Source organism: Hemicordylus capensis, chromosome 2, assembly GCF_027244095.1.
Source record: "Hemicordylus capensis ecotype Gifberg chromosome 2, rHemCap1.1.pri, whole genome shotgun sequence".
Classification (NCBI taxonomy): Eukaryota; Metazoa; Chordata; class Lepidosauria; order Squamata; family Cordylidae; genus Hemicordylus; species Hemicordylus capensis.
This window is the reverse complement of record NC_069658.1, coordinates 245,873,710-245,891,154: the sequence shown is the minus strand read 5'-3', so window position 1 is coordinate 245,891,154 and position 17,445 is coordinate 245,873,710. Positions and strand designations below refer to the sequence as shown.

The window sequence follows — 17,445 nt, the reverse complement described above, 5'->3', positions numbered from 1 at the left end:
AACTCTTGCCCTGCAAGGAAAGGGGTGGGGGGAAATGAAAGACAAAAATATTGAACTCTAACAATATAATAAACTCTAACAAAATAATAATGAGCTCTAACAGAAACTCACAGTAAAAGGAAAAGCCAAGTGTTGTGGAAAAAAGTCCTCTGGAATCTTGCCCTCCTGTTTGATTCAGCCACTTGCATTCATCCTTCTATCACATGGATGGAGAATGGGGCGTCTTGCCAAAACCAAAGAGGATTAGACAGAGTTCCCACAATTATACTTGTTGACTGAATGAATGAAGTCAAATGCAGAAAGGATCATGCTCAGAATAATCTTTGTATTTCATGTTCACGCAAGACGAAGTACAAACCAGAGAGTCTGGCTGATACTGCGCATTGAAGCTGCACAGCTGACAAGTTTATATAGGTTCCAGCAGACAAGCATATCAGTAAAGCAATTAATACATGTCATTGGTAATTAAGCATACACATTTCAGAAGGGCTATTTAGAGACTGGAAAGATGAGTTACTACTTGGCCTTTCTGATAGTCTTACTCCCTATCAGTATCTGGTGCCAGGGATGTCTATTTTTGCTTGAGTGCGGGATTTGGCTAATCGACTAGTTGCATACCTATCTTATCTATCTCCTGACAGGTTCTGGCATTTGTTATTTCTGGCCTCCTATCTCACATTCTTGAGAGGGGCCTCACATTTCTGGTTTGAACACTTCCCCTGACTCAAACAATTTTCTTCTTTTCAAGCCTAGTGGCTCTATATTCTGTTAGAGACATGAACCAAACTAACTTTTATACACTTATTTGATACACTTTTATAAGCTTGGATTAAACAATTCCATATCACAAGGAAGCATCAGGGATGAGCGGCGGTGGGTGGGGGGATACAGAGAAAAATAATAAACTCTTACTATGCAGAGAATAACCAAGGGAGCAGCAGGGACATGGGGGCAGAGGTGCTCTTACCCCTAGACTTCGGGGCCAAGGTCCAGGGCCTCCACAGCCCATGAGCCCCCCACCAAAAAAAATCCTCTTAGGAACATAGGCAGCTGCCATATACTGAGTCAGACATTGGTCCATCTAGCTCAGTATTGTCTACACAGACTGGCAGCGGATTCTCCAAATTTGCAGGCAGGAATCTCTTTCAGCCCAATCTTGGAGATGCCAGGGAAGGAACTTGGAACCTCAATGCTCTTCCCAGAGCGGCTCCATCCCCTTAGAGGAATATCTTGCAGTGTTCACACTTCTAGTCTTCCTTTCATATGCAACTAGAGCAGACTCTGGCAAAGGGAACAAGTCATGCCTGCTACCACAAGACCAGCTCTCTTCCTGGTTGGTGTGCTCATCCTGGGTGGTGTGGTAGCCCGCCGGAACATGATGGTGCTTAAGTTGCAGGTGGGGGGTGGGGGGCCTCCCAAGGCCTTGAGGTCCAGGCTCCAAAATTTTCTAGGTGCACCACTGCATGGGGGAGGGGCAGGGGGTCTACTGCAAGACAAAAATAACACTTACCGTGCAAGGAAAGACCATAGGAGCCACAGTGACTGGGGGAAATGCTGGACAAAAATAATAAATATTCACCTTGCACCAGTCAAGCAGTAAGAATTGCAGGAAATGCAAGACAAAAATAATAAACTCTTACCATGTTGGGAAAGACCAAGTGAACAGTACAGACCCGATGGGCGGGGGGGCGAGCAAGACAATAATAATAAGCTCTTACCTTGTTGGGAAAGACCAAGTGACCAGTAGGGACCCAGGGCAGGTGGGGGGAGCAAGACAAAAATAATAAACTCTTACCATGTAGGGAAAGACCAAGTGAGCAGCAGGGAGCCGGGGGGCAGGGGGAGCAAGACAAAAATAATGAACTCTTGCCCTGCAAGGAAAGGGGTGGGGGGAAATGAAAGACAAAAATATTGAACTCTAACAATATAATAAACTCTAACAAAATAATAATGAGCTCTAACAGAAACTCACAGTAAAAGGAAAAGCCAAGTGTTGTGGAAAAAAGTCCTCTGGAATCTTGCCCTCCTGTTTGATTCAGCCACTTGCATTCATCCTTCTAGCACATGGATAGAGAATGGGGCGTCTTGCAATATAATAAACTCTAACAAAATAATAATGAGCTCTAATAGAAACTCACAGTAAGAGGAAAAGCCAAGTGTTGCGGGGGAAAGTCCTCCGGAACCTTGCCCTCCTGTTTGATTCAGCCACTTGCATTCATCCTTCTATCACATGGATGGAGAATGGGGCGTCTTGCCAAAACCAAAGAGGATTAGACAGAGTTCCCACAATTATACTTGTTGACTGAATGAATGAAGTCAAATGCAGAAAGGATCATGCTCAGAATAATCTTTGTATTTCATGTTCACGCAAGACGAAGTACAAACCAGAGAGTCTGGCTGATACTGCGCATTGAAGCTGCACAGCTGACAAGTTTATATAGGTTCCAGCAGACAAGCATATCAGTAAAGCAATTAATACATGTCATTGGTAATTAAGCATACACATTTCAGAAGGGCTATTTAGAGACTGGAAAGATGAGTTACTACTTGGCCTTTCTGATAGTCTTACTCCCTATCAGTATCTGGTGCCAGGGATGTCTATTTTTGCTTGAGTGCGGGATTTGGCTAATCGACTAGTTGCATACCTATCTTATCTATCTCCTGACAGGTTCTGGCATTTGTTATTTCTGGCCTCCTATCTCACATTCTTGAGAGGGGCCTCACATTTCTGGTTTGAACACTTCCCCTGACTCAAACAATTTTCTTCTTTTCAAGCCTAGTGGCTCTATATTCTGTTAGAGACATGAACCAAACTAACTTTTATACACTTATTTGATACACTTTTATAAGCTTGGATTAAACAATTCCATATCACAAGGAAGCATCAGGGATGAGCGGCGGTGGGTGGGGGGATACAGAGAAAAATAATAAACTCTTACTATGCAGAGAATAACCAAGGGAGCAGCAGGGACATGGGGGCAGAGGTGCTCTTACCCCTAGACTTCGGGGCCAAGGTCCAGGGCCTCCACAGCCCATGAGCCCCCCACCAAAAAAAAATCCTCTTAGGAACATAGGCAGCTGCCATATACTGAGTCAGACATTGGTCCATCTAGCTCAGTATTGTCTACTACACAGACTGGCAGCGGATTCTCCAAATTTGCAGGCAGGAATCTCTTTCAGCCCAATCTTGGAGATGCCAGGGAAGGAACTTGGAACCTCAATGCTCTTCCCAGAGCGGCTCTATCCCCTTAGAGGAATATCTTGCAGTGTTCACACTTCTAGTCTTCCTTTCATATGCAACTAGAGCAGACTCTGGCAAAGGGAACAAGTCATGCCTGCTACCACAAGACCAGCTCTCTTCCTGGTTGGTGTGCTCATCCTGGGTGGTGTGGTAGCCCGCCGGAACATGATGGTGCTTAAGTTGCAGGTGGGGGGTGGGGGGCCTCCCAAGGCCTTGAGGTCTAGGCTCCAAAATTATTTAGGTGCACCTCTGCATCGGGGAGGGGCAGTGGGGTGGACTGTAAGACAAAAATAAAACTTAACATGCAAGGAAAGATCAAAGGAGCCGCAGCGACTGGGGGAAATGCTGGACAAAAATAATAAACTCTTACCATGTTGGGAAAGACCAATTGAGCAGTGGGGGGGGGGAGCAAGACAAAAATAATAAACCTCTACTGTTCAAGGAAAGGGATGGAGGAAAATGCAAGATAAAAATAATAAACTCTTACCATGTTGGGAAAGACCAAGTGAACAGTAGGGAGCAGGGGTGGGGGGAGCAAGACAAAAATAATAAGCATTCAGCATGCAAGGTAAGACCAATGGAGGAGCAGCAAGGGGGAGAATGCAAGAAAAAAAAAATAATACTTACCATGCAAAGGAAGACAAATAGAGCAGCAGGAGTGAAGGGGGGATGACTGCTGGATTCACCAGAATAGCTGCCAGTCAGGTTATTTTGACTGGCTGGGGTGACTGGAGCATCACCTCCGCCCCACAAGAGGAAAGAGTGAGAGAAGGGGGGGGGAATGCACATACTGATAGATCAATGGATTATTTTCCCACTACACTACAATGAATATTTATATACTGCTTTACACAAAGGTCCTCAAAGTGGTTTACATAGACAGACAGATCGATAGACAGACAATGGTTCCCTGTCCCAAAAGGGCTCATGAACTGAAAAAGAAACATAAGATAGACCCAGCAACAGCCACTGGAGGAATGCTGTTCTGGGGATGGATAGGCCAGTTGCTCTCCCCCTGCTAAATAAAGAGAATCACCACGTTAAAAAGGTGCCTCTTTGCTCAGTTAGCAAGGGTAACTGAGCAATTTTCCTTGAGGCAATTTTCCTGAGCAGCTGAGCTATTTCCCCCCCTTTTTGCTTCCTCTTGGTAGCGTTGCTGCAATCGTCCCCAGCTAATCAGAAGCCAAAATAGTCTGGCAGTTATTCTGGTAAATTCCACAGGCCAGGAGGCTCGCTAGTCTGAGATCACCCAGAATCCTTTGCAAACAAGGCAGCAGCATGAGAGAGGGGTCGGAACAAGCTCCCTTCTGTGTGAGAAAATTGGCTGAATGCTTGTACTGGTAGCAGAGAGGCAGCAGGGCTTATGGGAACACAACTGCAGCCTGTTTCCCCACTACCTTTTCTGAGCAGTCACTGCTGGGGTGAAGAAAACTCCCAATCAGTCAACATATGTGTGCCAAATAAGATGGAGAAAAGTAACTGGAGAAGTATTCAGAAAGAGGTGCACCTCTTGAAGGCGTGGTCAGCACTTTCTGGCTAAGAGCAGTGGCATAGTGGCGGACCCAGTTCAGGCTGCCGCCAGCAGGCCTCCCAGCCACACCCCCTGTGTGATGTCAGATGCAGGGGGCGTGGCTGGGGCATGAGGCGCGACCCCTGAGCATGGCGGCCTGGGTTCTTTGAACCCGTTCACGCAATGGTGGCTCCGCCCCGGCCAAGAGACAGAAGCGGAGGAGAGACCAGGGCCACGACCGATGAGACCCACTTGAATGGGAGGGGTTTGACCTGATGGCCAGAACCCCTTGGTGTCGTACACATGCAATCAACGAGGCCATATCCGCAGAGACTGCCTGCATGAGGAGCATGCCATAACTAAACCATAGGAGATGGCCCAGGCAGCTGAGCAAGATGGACCCAACGGGGGACTGTGATAAGCCTTCATGTGCAGGTGGCGGTGGGTCATGGTCCTTTTAGATAGCGGAGTGTCAGACATCCGTCTTGGCCACATTCACAACCTCCCATGCATGCGCACACATTTACATGCCAGGGCGTCCATGAAGGACAACCACCGACATCCATTCACTCCCTTTCAGTCGCCACCCCTTCACATACACTCCCCAGCTTCAACCCACAAGTATCCGCTAGCTTCTGGAGACGGGCTTCCGAAGGGGGACTTCCACCAGCGCTCATCATCTGCAAACATCAGCCCACTTCTGCCTTACAACAGAATCCAGGGGCTTCTGAATACGAATGACCACCAGGCTTCTGTCCCCACAACATCCACCAGTTTCTGCCAGGTCCAAAGACAGGCGTCCACAAGCTTCAAGCCTTGGGCATCAGCAGGCTTCAAGCACAGACCTGCCTCCACACTTCCAGCAAGAGAACTTGCCTTGTCTCTGCATCCATCATGGTGTGACCTCCTTCATTCTGGCAAGGAACTGCCTGCTTCCATTTCTGCCAAATTGTCTCTTCCGCCTGTTGTCAGCCTTGGCCTTTGTGCTTGCCCTTGCCTGTCTGGGAAAGAAAAGTGCTTTTAAAGGAACTTTCTTCACTTTGATCTAATCCTCCCATTTCTTTGGATTGAGAACCCTAAGGGAGTGGAGCAGGGGTGTCACGACAGGGGGGGTGAATGGAGGCATTGTCTCCCCAAATTCATTCATTTGTTTGTTTGTTTGTTAGATTTATATACCGCTCTTCCAAAATGGCTCCAAAATGTCAAAATGACATGTCAAATGAAATGTCTGGCCCCCCAAATAAAATTTGATTTCACTCCTCAAATTCCTAACATTTCAATCATAGCCAGCGTAGCAGAGAGCCAGCATAGCATAGTGGTTAGAGTGTTGGACTAGGACTGGGAAGACCCGAGTTTGAATCCTCATTCAACCATGAAACTCACTGGGTGACTCTGGGCCAGCCATGTATCTCTCAGCCTAACCTACCTCACAGGGTTGTTGTGAGGATAAAAATAACCATGAGCTCCTTAGAGGAAGAGCGGGATATAAGTGTAAAAAAACACAAAAACCATAAAACCTCTACTTTTAGAAATACAGCTTAGGTACCCAAATTGCGGGGGGCGGGCAAAGTTGATTGGTCGTGACAAGGCAATGTGAACACAGATAATGAATAAACCTAATAAAGATAAAAAATCAATAAAGATAAAATGTGTGAAGGATCTTAAATGGCTCACTTTGAAGTCAGACAAATTCCTAGGCATGCCCAGTGCCCTGGAGAGGCAAGGGGAAACAGCCAGATTTGGGGAAACTGCACAGTGAAAACACTACAGCCTTCACACCAGCTATGGTTGCTGATGCTTTGGGGAGGATGCTTGTTATGCACCATTAGCACGCGACTTGATTAGCAAGCCAGAAGTTGCCTGTTTGAATCCCCGCTGGTAAGTTTCCCGGACTATAACACCCATATCGAGCAGCAGTAATATCGGAAGATGCTGAAAGGCATCATCTCACACTGTGTGGGAGGAGGCAATGGTAAACCCCTCCTGTATTCTACCAAAGACAACCACAGGGCTCTGTGGGCGCCAGGAGCCGACACCGACTCAACGGCACACTTTACCTTTACCTTGGTGCACCAAAGGGAGACGACAGGGGACAACATAAGACATACTGGGTGCCTGTATCAAATATTCTTTCCGACACAATACACTGAGAACGACATGTATGTAAAATCAAGTAGGAATATGTTTGGAGAAATAGGATTAATCCATGCACCCTTAACTGGGGCAGGAAAACCAACAGGAAGGTTATTAACCGAAAGACAGGAAATGCAAAGATAAGAGAGGAACTGGAACCATTAAAATGCATAGGTGTGTGAACAGAACTCTTGATGTGTGGGGGCGGGGGGGGGGGACACAGTTCTTAAAACGTTGTACTTTTAAACAGTTCTGAAAATGGCCATGTGGGATGTTGCAGGAGTTAGGAGCAACTGTGTGGAAAACAGAACTGCAAGTGGAGGTGTGGCCTGGGGGTTGATTTTTGTTGCATCTGCTCCGTCTGTGGCTCCCCTGCAACCGATATTCAGAGGCATCCTGCCTCTGAACCTAGAGGTAGTCTATCAGGCGCGCAGCCAGCCGAAGAGTGGTCTGGGTCCAGCCCTGCCTGGCAGCCCCTCTAGCAACGTCACGGGCATGCGGCATGGCTCGGGCTCCGGAAGACCCCCTGAGAGAACACCCCCTGCCCATGCCCATACTCAGGAGAGCCCCCGAGCAAGCTCTCCCCTGTCCTTTCCAGGCAGCCTTTGCTGCCTGACAGCCTTTTATTTCCGTGTGAAGGGAGAGAAAGCCTTTTCTTTCCAGCGAGGGAGAGAAAGGGAAATAGACGTCGTCAGGCGGCAAGGGCTGCCTGAAATGACAGGGGAGAGCACGGGGCTCTCTGGAGCTCGAGGCCATGCCCCCTTTGTGCCTTTCCCTTGCTGGAGGGAGAGAAAGAGAAATAAAAGGCTGTCAGGTAGCAAACGCTGCCTGTGAAGGACAGGGGGGAGCTCTCTTGGGACTCTCCAGAGCCTGGCCATGACCAGGGGGAGTTCGCTCGGGGCTCTTCCGGAGCCCGAGCCCCGCCCCGCTGAGGGTTTCGGCAGCCCTTTTCATTGGTGGCCCAGGTCCTTGGAACCCGTCTGCACAATGGTGGGCTCCGCCTCGGTAGTCTAGCCATCCAGACTAGTCGCCATTGATAGACCTGTCCTCCATGAATTTGTCTCAGCCCCTTTGAAAGCCATCCAAGCTAGTGGCCATCATCACATCCCTAGATAATTCCCTCGATTAATTACATGCGGTGTGAAAAAGTACTTCCTCTTGTTGATCCTAAATTTCCCAACCGTCAGTTTCAGGACGCCTGGGCCCTCCTTTCCCTTCTGTTTGTCCCAGTGGCCCCGTCTTGCCTTTCCTTGCTTCCCTCCTGCTCCTCCTGCTCCTGAGGCTCCTCTTGTGCCTCCATCCCTCCTTGGCAACGCCAACTGCCTCTTGCCCCTCTGGCTCAACTGTCTTCCCTTCATTCTCCCATGTCCCTTTGTGACATCAGAAGCAGGCAGCAGCCAATGGCAAGGCCTGGGGAGGCAGCAGCCAATGGAATCCCTTTGGCCACCTCCCTTTCCACAGAGTTGTGTTTTCTCGTTACTTAATCTAGGGCAGTGATTCTCAAACTTGGGTCCTCAGGTGTTATTGCACTTCAACTCCCATAATCCCCAACCAAAGGCCACTGAGGCTGGGGGTTATGGGAGTTTAAGTCCAATAACACCTGAGGACCCAAGTTTGAGAATCCCTGATCTAGGGGTTCCCAGCCTATGGTACTCCAGATGTTGCTGAACTACAGTCCATCACCCCCTACAGTTTATCGTGGCTGAGGATGATGGGAATTGTAGTTCAACAACATCCGGAGTACCACATTTGGGAGCCTCTGACCTAATTCATTCACTGGGTTCACAGCCAGCTTTTCAGCAGCTCTAGGCTCCCAAAGTATATGCTATTCAAACTCTATCCAAGGATACCATTAGGGTTGCCAGCTATGACTAAAGCTATTGCTGGAGATACCAGCAACAGCCACTGGAGCAGGGCTGCACCACTGGGACCCTCCTGCAGATGTTAGCCTACAACTCCCATCATTCCTTGCCACTGTGGCTAAGGATGGTGGGAGCTGTCGTCCAAAAACAGCTGGAGGCCCGAAGTTGTGCAGCCCTACACTGGAGGGATGCTGTGCGAGGGGTCGGACAGGGCCAGTTGCTCCCCCCCAGCTAAATACAGGAGAATCTCTACTTGAAAAGGTGCCTCTTTGCCCAGTTAGCTCAGTTAGCAGTAAAACTGGCAGCATCAAATTAGGTGGGTTGGCTAGAAAATTGCTTGGATTAAACTGGGCAGGTAGGTAGGGGCCTGCCTGCAGAAGAGATGTGAGTGGGCCCTATAAGTGGGACCATAGTTCAGTGGCAGAGCCTCTGCTTTGCAGGCAGACGGTCCCTGGTTCAATCCCGGGCAGCAACATCTCCAGGCAGGGCTGGGAAAGACTTCTGCCCCAAACCTTGGAGAGCTGCTGCCGCCAGTTGGAGTAGAAAATAATTTGGTGGATCATGGATCTGACTCAGTAGAAGGCAGCTTCCAATGTTCCTGGAAGAGACTGAACCATCTGCATGAGAAGTGCAGGGCGAGTCCTGGGCATGTAGAATTGCCAAGCGGAGGAAATGTGGAGAACAGAGAGCTTGGTTTTCTATGTGGTGGGGTTGTGTTTCGGGGGTGGGGATCACCTTGATTGCACACACCTTTTTGCAGAATTTGGCTCAATGGGTGGGTCCGAGATACAACTGATCCAGTGAATGGCACTGCTAGGCATACAATTAAGAGGACTACAAAGAGCTCAAGAAGGTGTTTTTTCCTGAATCTGGCCTGAGAACAGCAGCAAAGATGGAAATGGGGTTCCACTGGAAAAGTGAGGCCCTCCCAGACTCTGATCACAGGAAATTACCCATTCACAATCACATGTCTCTTCTGGAATTTCTCATTCTGACTCTAATTATTCGCTGACTCCTCTTGATCAGTTATGCCAATAATCACCAAGATGTTTGTCATGTTACAAAATGGTCATTAAACAGTTTGGAAACATATCCTTATTGATCACTCTGTATGTGCCTCTACAATTTTATTTTCTGCCATTATGTTTATGGATTTTATTTGCTTCACGAAACGTCAAATAAGCCATTCATTCACTCATTCATACATTCATATAGATCAGGCCTGCACAACATACAGCCTGTGGGCCGCATGCGGCCCGTGAGGCCTTTTTTCTTGGCCCCTGCGGCTATTACCCCTTCCTCCCCCTGCCACGAACCTCCTTTAAAAAATTTTTTCCTCCAAGTTCCTGCTGCTGCGCGGCCAAGGAGATGGCTGCAGGGGTGCATGTGTCCTTACCCGCTACCCACCCACCCCTGGTGGCAGTGCGGCGGCGGCAGAAACCAGAGCGGCGCTGGGATCTGCTTCTTGGTGCCATGTCGCTTTCCCAACTGCGAGGCGCGTCTGCATAGTTAAATCTTTAACTGCACAGGCACGCCTCACAGTTGGGAAGTGACCCAGGACCAAGCAGTAGGCCCCAGCGTCGCTCCGATTTCTGCCTTTGCGCCTCCACACGGACAGGGAGAGGAGAGAGAGAAGGACACATACACACACACACCCCGGCAGTGGCTTGAATTGGTAGGAGGCAGCGAGAAAAAATATGGCGATGATGAGGTGGGTGGAGGAGGCGGGAGGTGGCAGCGGCCCCATGAGGGAGCCTGGTGGCAGCAAGCCCTGGCAGAGGGGGTGGGCGAAAATAGCAGGGAGGGAGCCCGGTGGGGAGAGATTGAGAAAGCTTTGCCGGGGAAGGGAAGGGAAGCTGCTGGTAGCGGGAGAAGGAGGAGGACAGGGACAACGATGGAAACAGACTCTCTCTCTCTCTCTCTCTCTCTCTCTCTCTCTCTCTCACACACACACACACACGCCAAGACTGCTCCATTCTCTCTCTCTCGCTCTCTCTCTCTCTCTCTCTCTCTCTCGCTCTCTCTCGCCAACACTGCCCCATTTTCTCTCTCTCTCAAGCCAAGGCTGCCCCATTTTGGCAGAGGTGGAAAGGAAGAACAATGCATTTTTTTGGTTACGTATTTTGTACAGATTGCATTGTATTTATTTTATTAGAATGTTTAATTCAATTTATTTTAGTTTAGTTTAAATTAATCTTGGCCTGCCAGAACTTCAAAAGTTAAATTTTGTTTAAATTCATTTTAATTAATTTCACTTTAATTTGATTTAATTAACTGATTGATATTAAGTGTTGCTTTAATTATCAGCACCCTAAAAATTGACCTCGGCCCCCATGAGCCATGTCACGGTCAGTTTTGGCCCACCAGGTCATTTGAGTTGCGCACGCCTGATACAGATAGAGAGATATGCCAGGTGGGAGTAGTCAGGCTTATTCCCAGATAATTGCTCTGCAGTTCTCATAGGGAGGCCTGCCCTTCATGCCTCCCCCCACCCCACCCCTGCAGCCAGCTCAGCTGCTCAAGGCCAAGGAAATACAAAAAGTCTCCCACAAGAAATTTATCAGGTCTTCTCATCTCCCCCCCACCCAAATTTATTAATTGTCAGAGACTGTTTTGAGAGGCTTTCTAGACAAATACCATGGGACAAATGGAAGAAAGCAAAACTCTTAAGGACCATAGTGAAAAAGCATTTTAAGATAAATAAAATTTTCAATCTAAAACCCAGAGGTTAAAGTAACAAGAAGAAAACAAAAAGGGAAAGCGTTTTCATCTATTTTTGAACAAGCAAAATTCTCCCCATGGGGAGGCGCACCACTCCTGGAAATACTGCAATACCAGGCTAATGCTTGGAGTGAATGAAGCAAGCTCTCTTTTCACATCCTAGATCTAAAAATGAAATTAATACTTAGTCCTCAAATAAAGGACATATCAGAGATTAAACTGATAAGAACAGATACTATCCATGATCTTAGCCATAAGGCCGAGAAGCGATAACAACTGCTTTTCCAAGCACTAGCCACTATTCCTCCCGACTGATTCTCATGCTCCAGGAGCTACACCGCACCCCGAGGCAGCTGGCCCCACAGCCGGCGGGACCCCAATGGCTACCCCTCCAGGTACACCGCCCCAAACGCTGCTCTTTAGAGCCATGAGAAACAGCCTCGCCTGCAAGGAGGTTTTGATCTCCGAATGTGCGGAACCTTCGGACCTCGTCAGTTCCACAATTTCCTGCCTCCTCATTGGCGAAATATTTGCATAAGGCCGCCCACTGTCGTTCCCACGGTATTCTGTTCTGTTGTTAACCCTTTCAGCTACTTTAGCTACGGAGTGGCGCGTGCGCAGGGACCACCTGCAAAGCCGGGCAAGCCTAGCAGGTACTTCTGGTTTACAAATAGATACGATTCCTTCGGGATTTCTCTCTAATTTCGATCGTTTTCCTTCTCTGCTTTGCGGCAGGCTCTTTACCTTTGTCTTTCATTTGCTCTATATAATATTTTTTTTGGGGGGGTGATGGGAGTTGTAGTCCAAGAACAGCTGATGAGAGTTGTAGTCCACCATCTGGGAAACTCTACCCTGATTTAATTTTTGTTATTCTGAACTGCTTTGAGAACCATTCTGGTGAGGAAACATCACAAATGCAATAAATCACAATGCAAGTATACATCCAGTGTCCTGTTCATCCTGGAGTACCTCAGGGGTGTCTGCTTTTCTAGGATGCTAGTGCAGGGATTCCCAATCTTGAGTCTCCACATGTTGGGTGACAGCTTCTATCATTCCCAGCCACAATGACCAGTAACTACTTATGGCTGAGGAAAATGGGAATTGTAGTCCAAGCACATCTGGGGATCCCAGGCTGGGGACCCCTGTGCTATGGAACCGTAGGCCAGATAGCATGCAGACATTGCACCTGCAGCGACCTAGGTTGTGGTTTAAATGAGATACGAGGCTTGTGTAACACCACCTGGAGGAGTACTTCTCACCTGTACAACATTGTGCGGTATTGTGTAGCAATCCTGTCTCTATTGGAGAGCAGAACGTCTGCCTGCCTGCAGATGAACTACCAATCCCATCATCCCTGACTATTGGCCAGTCTAGAGATGATGGGAGTTGTAGTCCAAAAGCAGCTGGAGTTGTACAGCCCTGTGATGTAACATAGGAGACCCAAGGCTGCCCCTACCAGGTGCTAGCGATGCCTTGGAAGGCGATGGTGGCAAAGGAAGCAGAGCAGACACTCCCTGTAGATGGCACATCTTGTAAACCTGGCTGCCAGATTATTTATTTATTTATTCAATTTGTATACCGCCCTTCCAAAATGGCTCAGATTGCCACATCGATTCCAAATCAGGAGAAGGCCAAGGGCTCTCTAGTCCGGCATCCTGTTTCCCACAGCAGGCCACCAGATGGTGCCCCTGGGAAGCCCAAAAGCAGATGAAGGTATGCCCTGCTCCTGCCCTTGCTCCAGCTGGTATTCAGAGGCCTCCCTGCTTCTGAACTTGGTGGGTAGCCTATCGCTATCAAGTTCAGCAGCCATTGATAAAGGCCTGTCCTCTAGTGGTGTGCATGGTTTTGGTCTGGCCCCATGGGAAAGACCGCCGGACCAGTCCGGCGGGGGACTGTGACTTTAAGCTGGGGGGTGGGTGGGGGTGGTAGTATTCCCCCCCCTGCTGCTCTTCCCCCTCCAGCGCTGGTCCGTTGAAAAATCTTCTTGGGGCGGCAGAGTTCCTCCCTGCCGCCGTCGTTGTTAAGGCTTAAAAGAGACTAGCGCTAGCGGCGCGGATGCGCCCTGCGCGGTGAACGCACTCATTTCTGACGCTGCCGCGCCACATATGTGACGTATGCGGCGTGCGCGCGGCAGCGTCAAAGACGAGAGCGTGCGCCGCGCAGGGTGCATACGCGCCGCTAGCGCTCGTCTCTTTTAAGCCTTAACTAACAACGACGGGGGCAGGGGCGGCAGGGAGGAACTCTGCTGCCCCAAGAAGATTTTTCAACAGACCAGCGCCGGAGGGGGAAGAGCGGCGGGGGGGGGGGAAGTACTATCACCACCCCACTTAAAGTCACAGTCCCCCCCTGCCGGACCGGGGGGGGGGACTCCGGACCATGCACACCCCTACTGTCCTCTGTCTAGGCCCCTATTGGATTCGGCCATCACTGGCAGAGAATCCCATCCCTACACGATGCATGGTGTGAGATGCTTCCTTTCAAAAGTATTCCGTACCCCATCCCTTTTGATTTCCTATTAGATCCCCAACCCCCAATATTTTTTGCCTACTCTCCCCTGTGACCAGCATAAAGACCCTCCTTATCTAAGCCAAGGAAGGTTGGTTCTTCTAAGTGGTCTCTGTCCATCACACACAAATGGACTCCACGCCTGTGGGAAGAATAGTCAAGCGGAGGCATTTATTATGACCGTCAGCCCAAGGGAATTGTGAGCGGCAGTCAGTCAGCAGATTTACCGGCCATAAACCGAATGTGAGGGTGAAGAAAACCACCTCAGGCGAGGCAAGGGCGCGTCCAGCCCCTTTTGCACCTCCTTTCTCTTCTTATCAGGGGCGTAGCAAGGTGGGAGTGGGCCCAGAGACAAGATTTTAAAATGCCCCCTCCCCTCACTGAAGCTCAGCTCATGAAGTAAAGAAATCTTAAATGAGGCTGAATAGCTGAAGGAAGCCTGGGCGGGCGCGTGGCTGGGGGAGTCAGTCAAGTGACTTGCCTCTGGGGGGGGGGTCAGGCAGTGGGCCCCCAGACAACTGTCTCCCCTTGCTCTATTATAGTTATGCCCACGAATATGTGAAGAAAGTATAACGCAAAAGGAGAAAAAGGTGAAAACAAAAGGGGAGATGTAGGAGAATAAAACAAAAGGGTGGGGGGAGGGAAGGCCTAAAGAACATCTGACAGGCATCCAGAGATGCAACTTCTCCAGCAGATGAAAAAGAACGGAGGAGAAGGGGATAGGGTCGTGTGACCAAGATGTATGGGGACGTGCCCAGCTGCGGCAATCAAAGAAAAAAGATCAGCTTGGTAAGTGTTCCGGACTATTCTTCCCGCAGGCGTGAAGCCCATTTGTGTGACTGGACAGATGACCACCAAAACCACAGTTACAGGTAAGCAACCTGCAGTTCCCCCTCCACCCAGTCCCCCTTTTTTCCTCAGCTCATAGGCTAGTACAGGAAGCTGCCTTCTGAGCCAGACCTTTGGTCCATCTAGTCCAAGATTGTCTACACCTGGCCTGCTCAACTTAGGCCCCCCCCCACAGCTGTTTTTTGGACTACAACTCCCATAATCCCCAACCACAGTAGCCAATAGCTAGGGATCATGGGAGTTGTAGGCCAACATCTGCAGAAGGGCCAGAGATGAGCAGGCCTGGTCTACACTGACTGGTAGCAGCACTCCAGGGTTTTAGGTGAGGGTTTTCCCCAGCCCTCCCTGCAGATGCCAGGGAAAGAAACTGGGACCTTCTACGTGCAAAGCATGAGCTCGACTCCTGAGCTACGGATCTTCCTGATGAACACATGAAGCTGATTTATACAGAGTCAGACTCCTGGACCATCTAGCGTCATGATTTTACACTGGCAGCAGCTTTACAAGGAGTCTTTCCCAGTTTTATCTGGAGATGCCAGGGACTAGGGATCATGTGCATGAAATGAAATTTAGAGCCCAAAAGGGATGTGCCCAAAATGCAATTTGGAGTCTGAATCGCAGCACATCCCTTTAAAACGGAAGGATCACACATTCCCTTTAACATGGAGGAGAGCAGGCCCGTACCTGCTCCTCCATCACATACTGCCACTTCCTGTTGCTATCAGCACACACCAGGGGCACTCTCCCTCCACTGCCCCCGCACGATCCCAGCACGCACATGGCCTCCACACATGCGTGGCCGCCTTGCGCATGGTCAGTATGGTTGCCGATGATACCAATGGTTGCCAATCATGCACAGAGGCCATGTGTGTGCCAGCATTGCGCAGGGGCAGCTGGGGGAGAGCGCCATGATTAATGAAGTGGCGGCATCAGGCAGCGCAGGTATGGGCCTGTTCTCCTCCATGTTAAAGGGGATGTGTAATCCTTCCCATTTTAAAGGGATGTGCTGCAATTCAGACTCCGAATTGCGTTTTGGGCACATCCCTACCAGGGACTGAACCTAGGACCTTCTGTATGGGAAATGGGTGCAGTTCCACTGAGCTACGGCCTCTCTGAACCCACTGCACTTCCAGGGTTGAAGCAGGGTTAAGAACATAAGAACAGCCCTGCTGGATCACGCCCAAGGCCCATCTAGTCCAGCAATCTGTTTCACATGGTGGCCCACCAGATGCCGCTGGAAGCCACTGGCAGTTGAGGGCATGCCTTCTCTCCTGCTGTTACTCCCCTGCAACTGGTACTCAGAGGCATCCTGCCTTTGAGGCTGGAGGTGGCGTGTAGCCCTCCGACTAGTAGCCGATGATTGACCTCTCCTCCATGAAGTTATCCAAACCTCTCGTAAAGCCATCCAGGTTGATGGCTGTCACCACATCTTGTGGCAGAAAATTCCACAAGTTGATGATGCGTCGTGTGAAAAGGTACTTCCGTTTGGCAATCAATTTCATGGGATGACTCCTGGTTCTAGTGTTATGTGAGAGGGAGAAGAATTTCTCTCTCCAATTTCTCCAAACCATGCATGATTTTATAGACCTCTATCATGTCTCCCCGCAGTCCTCTTTTTTTCTAAACGCAAAAGCCCCAGGTGTTGTAGCCTTGCCTCATAAGAAAGGTGCTCTAGGCCCCTGATCATCTTGGTTGCCCTCTTCTGCACCTTTTCCAGTTCTACAATGTCCTTTTTTAGATGTGGTGACCAAAACTGTACACAGTACTCCAGGTGTGGTTGCACCATAGTTTTGTATAAGGGCATTATAATATTAGCCGTTTTATTTTCAATCCCCTTCCTAATGATCCCTAGCATGGAATTGGCCTTTTTTACAGCTGTGAGAGGGAGGGAGAGAGAGGGAGGAAGAACATCTTTAAAGTGCCAAACGAGGGGGTAGAGCACAGAAATGGGGAGAGCTCAGGTACACCCGAAGCTGCCTCCTACTGAGTCCGACGATTGGGCCACCTAGTTCAGTACAGTCTGCACTGACTGGCAGCAGCTCTACAGGGATTCAGAGCACTCTCCTAGCACTATCTGGAGATGCTGCCAGGGATTTAATCCGTGACTTTCTGCTTGCAGAGCAGGAGCTGTATCACTTGACGTACGGGTTGAACATCTCAAGCTGCCTTCTGACCATTGTGCCACTTAATTCAGTATTATCTGTAGTGACTGGCAGCCGCTTTCTTGGGATTCAGACAAGGGTTTCTATCAGCCCTAACAGGAGATGCCAGGGACTAGAGTTGGGACTTCCGGCATGAAAAGCAAATGTTCTACCAGAGCTACAATCCTATCCTCAGCTGCGGCTACCTAGTGGGAAAGAGCAACAAAAAAACTTCTGGTTGAAATCTTGCCTCTGCTGTGAATTCACTTGGTGGCTCGCAAGGTTTACAGTTCTGGAAGTCATGGCAGAGTCAACAAACAAGCAACCAGGCAGAGAACATTGACAAACTTTACTGAATAATGTGTTCAGAACACATAACTATAGGAGGGGTGGAAATCGCAACTACAGAAAACCCATGCAGTGTAATACTAAATGAACATTCCTCCCACCCACCACCCACCCCGTTTTTAACTGAGATGCACA

The 17,445-nt window shown here is 49.3% G+C and overlaps 1 protein-coding gene and 1 non-coding gene across 2 annotated transcripts in view; one reads left to right on the top strand and one right to left on the bottom strand.

The window, feature by feature from the left end:
• Positions 1–11,547: 11,547 nt before the first annotated feature.
• LOC128348341 (U2 spliceosomal RNA) lies at positions 11,548–11,738 on the bottom strand. Its single transcript, XR_008318090.1, has one exon. It is a non-coding gene; the product is annotated as a U2 spliceosomal RNA (small nuclear RNA).
• Positions 11,739–14,828: 3,090 nt separating this feature from the next.
• The window catches only part of LOC128342591 (zinc finger protein 554-like), a 41,404-nt gene continuing 38,787 nt past the window's right edge, over positions 14,829–17,445 (top strand). The window contains exon 1 of the mRNA XM_053290040.1: positions 14,829–14,844. The gene's annotated coding sequence lies outside the window, so the exon portion shown is untranslated. The remainder of the gene's footprint in view (positions 14,845–17,445) is intronic.